Source organism: Petaurus breviceps, unplaced genomic scaffold (assembly GCF_028583685.1).
Source record: "Petaurus breviceps papuanus isolate PSGF00001 unplaced genomic scaffold, PetGlider_PUasm1.0 41, whole genome shotgun sequence".
NCBI lineage: Eukaryota > Metazoa > Chordata > Mammalia > Diprotodontia > Petauridae > Petaurus > Petaurus breviceps.
The window spans coordinates 1,551,485-1,558,376 of NW_027186320.1; positions in this window are offsets into that span (position 1 = coordinate 1,551,485).

The following is a 6,892-nucleotide window of genomic DNA, read 5'->3' on the forward strand; positions in this document are numbered from 1 at the left end:
GTCCTAGAAAGAATACTAGACTTGTAGTTCTCAAGGACCTAGGTTTGAATTCTCTCTCTCTCTTTTTTTTTTTAATTAAGCAATTGGGGTTAAGTAACTTGCTCAAGGTTACAAGACCAGTTGTTTCTGGGTGGGTGCTAAGTGTCTGAGCCCAGATTTGATCCCCAGGTCATCCAGACACTGGGGCTGGTGCTCTTTCTTGCTGTGCTACCTGGCCGCCCCAAATTCTATCTCTTTTAATTTCAAATATATGGCCCTAGGCAAAGCACTCAATCAATCTCAATCTCTGTTTCTTTGCCTAAAAAGGGGGATGAAAATAGTCCTAACACCATAAAGATCAAATGAGATGAAGACATAAAGTGCTTTGTAAATATTAAAACATTATATATACATATATGTGTGCAACTATTTTATTGTTATCAATAACATTGTGATAAATGTGATCAGAGACATTTGTTGTTCAGTCATTTTAGACTTATCCAACTCTTTGACACCTTATTTTGGGGTTTTCTTGTCAAAGATACTGGAGTGGTTTGCCATTTCCTTCTCCAGCTTATTTTTTAAATGAGAAAACTGAATCAAATAAGGTTAAGTGACATGCCCAGGGTCACATAGCTACTAAGTGTCTGAATTTGAACTCATGAAGGTAAGTCTTTCTGATTTCAAGGCCAGCGCTCTATTCACTGTACCATCTAACTGCCTAACTAGAGGCATAATATAAAGTGAAGTGGTGCTGTGTAAATAAACTGGTTTTGGAGCTATAGGTCTTATATTCTGACTCTTCCTCTTACTTTCCCTATGACCTTTGACATATCACTTAAATTTGCTGAGACTCAGTTTCTGCATCTTTAAAATGAGGAATTTGAATTAAATGAACTTTAAGGTCACTTTCTGTTCTAAACTTCTAATTCATGTGATTTGAGTAACAATATCAAATGAATGAACCATGGAATCATATCCATGCTCTGTTGAATTTTTGTCTTCATATTCACAGCACTTAGCATAATGCCTGGGATGTAGTATGTATTAATTAATATTTGCTGCCTATGACTGATGTTTTTTCCAGTGTCATTGAGAACATACTATACAATTATTTTTCAAAAAAGGGAGAGATTTTTTGTTGATGGAAAGGTCCTGTAGATGTTCATATTTATAGATGATTTTGAAATACAACAAGGAGGGATGGATGGAGAGACATAGGATGAAGTCATAACTGAGACTTTTGTTCTTTTATAATCAATTTATTTTCTGGAGGTTTGGTTGAATTCCACACTTACTTTAACCTTTTCAAGTGAATCCAATTTTAACTAGTTTGATAAGTTATGAATGACCCCTGGGCCTAACCTCATTTCCTTGATTATTTGAAGATGATTCTGATGCAAGTCCACTCCAATTTAAAGGACTTTTTGAACTTAGTCTAAAGAGTATATTTGATTAATTGATTGAATATCTTATCATTTACTTAATTGAGATGGAGATGAGTAAATCAATCAAACTCACTCTTCTACATATATATTAAATTAATATAAATATTTAATAGGGATTACTTTATCATTTAGTGTTCCTTTAGGCATAATGTAATATTTCCATTTCTATCTTTATGCCTTCCTTTATTTTTATTGTTTCCTTATCTGAAATTTTTATGATGCCTGAATTTTCATATATCTGAGATATACACCTCTTTTCCAGTTTTTCATTTTAGCTCACTGTGTGTGTCTCATGTACAAGGAATTTTGAAGGGTACTCTTTAATCTATTTTTTCATGATCTCCTATTTAATGGGAATTTAGTCAATTATCATTCAAAGCTATATTATGTTTGTGTTGCTTTCCTTCAAATCATTTTTGAGCCCAAGTGTAAGACTTTATACATATCCCTATTAAATTCCATCTTCTTATATTCAGGGAAACTTTAGCTTAATATCTTGAATGACTTTTATTCAATTTTCCTCCCAGCTTGTGTCTTTTGTGTACTTGATAGACATACCATTTATGTTGCTATTATAGTCACTGGAAAAAAAATGATAACCAGCTTTAAATCCAAGCAGAGATCCTCGACTCATTCTACTTGATATATTGTGTCAAGTTGACATTAAAATTTTGATGGCTGCTCTCAGACACCAATCAGTTTTGAATCACTTTAATATTTGTATCTTCTAGTATACATCTTGACATGTCACTTCTCCCCCAAGAATCACATGAATTACTTGATTATATAACTTGCTAAACTCTAAGTGGTTCTAGGTCAGTTCTGGAAACAAAGATAAGATGAAAAAACAGAAAAAGTAGTCAGGTTCTACTAATATTACCCTTCAAATAACTTTAAAATAAAGTCTCAAAACCAAATTCTGGAGGAGCAGAGCCAAGAACAGATATTGGTGAGAAATTTTTCCAACCCTAGGCAACTTACAATGTCAGAAAGAGAGATTTGTGGTATTAGATTAGGGATTGGCCCATAGCCCATGTGCCAGTAGGACCATTAAGGGGGAAATAGACATTTAATTAAATAAAGGATTTTCAAGCATCCCTAATGAAATTGCCATAGCTGAATAGGAAATTTGACTTTCAAATACAAGACTTAAGAAATATATAAAAAGGTAAATGTGAAAGATAAATCATAAGAAATTTAATAAGGTTAAACTGTTTACATTCATATAGAGGAGGAGGATACATGTAACTCTGTAAAGCCAAGCACAAGCAGCTTTCCAGAGAACTGCTGCTGTGAACAGCTTTCAAGTTTCTGATTACAAAGTATAGTGAACTCTCTATTTGTTCAGTAACAAACTAAGACAAACCATCCACAGAAATCAAAGTACAGCACTCACAATGTTATGACATAACAACATATCACTAAATGGCCACATAGTTTTCACCAAAGTGGTAACATAGCTTTAAACAAAGTACATTCATTTAGTGACACAATTATTTAGTAAGTCCTTAATGCAATCACAAAATACAAAGGTCAAAGTTCTCCACCCCTAGGTCACATTGTCTTAATCTCTTCAATAAAAAGTCTTCTTTCTTCTTAGTTGGAGAAGTCCTTAACTCAATCATCTAAATATAAAAGTCAAAGTTCTCCACCCCTAGGCCACAGTAAATCATGATCTTCTCAGTATGCATTAAATACACAAGGGCAGGTCTTTGCATCTTAACTTGAGGTAGGCTCTCAGTGTCCATGGTTCCTCTTCCATGGCCCCAGCTCCTGCCCAAATGTCTGCTCCACCTCAAATCCTTCACATTTTCTATTCCTGGGAAGACAAAGCTTAACAAAGCACAATAACATGCAAGCACATTGGCAGCACCCTCATCAATTCACTTTCTGCCTGTGAAATCAACATAGACCCAGCAACAGGGCCTGAGAAATCAACATGAATCATCAGTATAGTCCAGCACCTCTGAAAACATCAGCAAAACCCTCCTCCAGAATTTCTGCAAACATACAACAAGAAAATCTTTCAGGGGTTCTGAACCAGCAGCAAGGTCCCAGGGCTTCTCTAACAACAGCATCATCCTCTGTCAACAGACAAATCTGACAAAGTAACATCAAAACAGACACACAAACTATTGGCACCACAGTCATGCTTCCTCCCAGTTCTCCTCTATTCTCATTTCTCAGTTCTTCTCAATTTTATTCTCAGTTCTCTCTCCAGCAGTAGTTGCTCAGCCTCCAGATGCTCAGTCCCAGCAGTCCTGGCCTCTCTCAGCTTGGGATTTTCCTTATATATGCTATTATCTGCTCCCTGTTCTTCCCCTTCCTGTTATATCAACAAGTTCATCCCATTGTGGGATTCACAAGATTTGGCTCTTAATACTTGACATAATCATGAACTTGAAACAAGGTGCTAAGTACTTGTTTACTTGACAATACAAGGGTAATGGACTATCTTCAAATTCCATTACTGTTAAAAACTCCTGAGAATTTTAACATAATGGGCACCATTAAAAGGGCTCTACATAGATAGAGGGTGTGGGAGAGAATTGATTATGTTAGGATAATCTCAAAAAAAAAAGATGATTGAGAGAGAAGAATATACTGAGAGAAAAGGGAAGGAAGAAGAGAGAGTAAGAATCAAGCAAGTTATCTCAAGAGGAGCAGAAAGAAGAGCCTTGACAGTGAAAGAAAAACTTGTGGGCATGAGCAACGTTTTTTTGCGCTTTAGAGGGTAATTGGGGTTAAGTAACTTGCCCAAGGTCATACTGCTAGGTTTTTGTTTGTTTGTTTTTGTTGTGTGTGTGTGTGTGTGTTAAGTGTCTGAGAAAACCCCAGCGTTTGGGAAGAAGGATCCCCTGTCTGGCAGAGTCCTACTGTGGCAAAAAGCCAAGGGGTCAAGTGACTGAGGGGAGGCATGACCAGGCAAAGGAAACAAAGCAGACAGAAGATTCCAACATTATACTCCTATTTTGGGGACAAAAAGGAGCAAAGCATGGAACAGGAGGAAGACAGTGAAGTCAGAACTCCTGCACCAAAAGCTTCAAAGAAAAATATGAGCTGTTTACAGGTGATAGAGGACCTTAAGAAGCAGATAAGAGAAGTGGAGGAAAAATTGGGAAGAGAAATGAGAATGATGCAAGAAAATTATTTTAAATGCCATTACTATTACACAGCCTTACTGAGGAAAATCACACCATCAAAATAGACTGACTCAATTGACACATGAGGCTCAAAAAGGCAATGAGGAGAAGAATGTCTTAAAAAGCCAAATTTGCCAGATGGAGAAAATATTTCAAAAGCTCACTGAGGAGAATCATTACTTCAGAATTATATTGGAGGAAATGGAAGCTAGTGACTTTATGAGGAATCAAGATGCTATCAAACAGATACAAACAAATGAAAGAATAGAAGGCAATGTGAAATATGTCATGGGAAAACCACTGACCTGGAAAATAGATCCAGGAGAGATAATTTAACCATGATCAAAGTAAGAACCTAGAAATCATCCTCTAGGAAGTTCTCAAAGAAAACAGCCCTGATGTTTTAGAACCAGAGGGCAAAATAGAGGTCGAAAGTATCCACAGATCACCTCCTGAAAAAGATCCCAAAAAGAAAACTCCTAGGAATATTATAGGCAGGTTCTGAAATTCCCAGAATAAGGAGAGAATATTTCAAGCAGCCAGGAAGAAATAATTTGAATATTGTGGAAACACAATCAGGATAACCCAGGATATGGCAACTTCTACACTAAGGGATTGAAGGGCTTGGAATATGATATTCTGGAGGTCAAAGGAGCTGGGATTAAAATAAAAAAATCACCTCCCCAGCAAAACTGAGTATCATTTTTCAGGGGAAAATATGGAAATTCAATGGAATGGAGGATCTTCAAGCATCCTTGATTAAAACAAAAAAAAAAAACAGAGGTGAATAGGAAATTTGATATTCAGATACAAGAAACAAGAAAAGCATGAGAAGATAAACAGGGAAAAGAAATCATAAGGAACTTATCAAAGTTGAACTATTAACATTCCTACGTGGAAAAAACATAATTGTAACTGATGAAATTTTTCTCAATAAGAAAATAGTTGAAGGGAATAATATATATATATATATATATATATATATATATATATATGGGCATATGAATACATATGTGAATGTGTGTATATATGTTTACAGGTATACATAGAGGGCACAGGACCAATTTAATAGGAAGGCATGATAATTAAAAGGTGAAATTAAGAGGTGAGAGTGGAATATAATTAGAGGTAATGGGGAGAGACAGAATGGGGTATACTATGTCATATAGAAGAGGCAAGGGAAAATGGTTGCAGTGGAGAGGAAGAAAAGGAAGGCAAAAGAGAATGGGTCAAACATATTCTCATCGAATTTGGCTTGGGAAGGGAATGAAATACACAGTAAATAAGGTATCTCACCCTACAGGAGAGTAGGGGGTAAGGGGATGAAATGGGGGGATGATGGAAGGCAGGGCAGGCTGGGGGGAAGGAAGTTGGAAGCACCCACTTTTGAAAAGGGACGGGATCAAAGTAGATAATAGAACAAGTGGGAGGTGGAATAGGAGGGAGGGAAATATACTCAGTCTTTTACAATATATCTACTATTATTTTGCATTAGCTACACATGTACAACCTATACTGAACTGCTTATCTTCCCAATAAGGGTGAGTAACAAGGGAGGAAGGGACCGAATCTGGAATTCAAAATTTTTTAATCAAATGTTTATATATATATATATACTATTATTAATACTATTTTACATGTAATTGGGAAATATGATATACAGGCACTTGGGCATAGAGATTCACCATGCCCTACTGGAAAAGTCAAAAGGGGTATGGAAGAAAATATGGGAGAGAGAAGATTGGAGGAGGGGATATCCTGTGTTACTGCTATTTTGGGGCAGTGGGTAAGGGAAAAAATGGGGAGAAATTTGCAACTCAAAATTTGGCAGAAATGAATGATGTAATTCATATGTTAATAAAGCATTTGAAAAATGAAAAAAATAAATGATTTAGACATAAAGGGTGATATAATCCAATTAGAGTAGTATGCAATCAAAATTAGAAGGAAAGGAGTAAATTAGAAATATTTACAGCAAGGTTCAAAAATATAGGCCACATTCCTTAATTTTATACAGAACTGAGCCAAATTTATAACAAAAAAAATTATCATTCTCCAATTGACAACTGGTCAAAGGGTATGAACAAGCCTTTTCAGAAAGAAATCAGATTATCAAGAGTCACATAAAATCACTCTAAATCACTATTCATTAGAGAAATGCAGATTAAAATAAATTTAAGTTACTACCTCATACCTGTTAGATTGACCAATATGTCAGAAAAATAAAATAGTAAATGCTGGAGAGGACATAGAAAAAAGAAAGTATACTATGCATCGTTAGTGGAGTTGTGAACTGGTCTGATCATTCTGATTAATAATTTG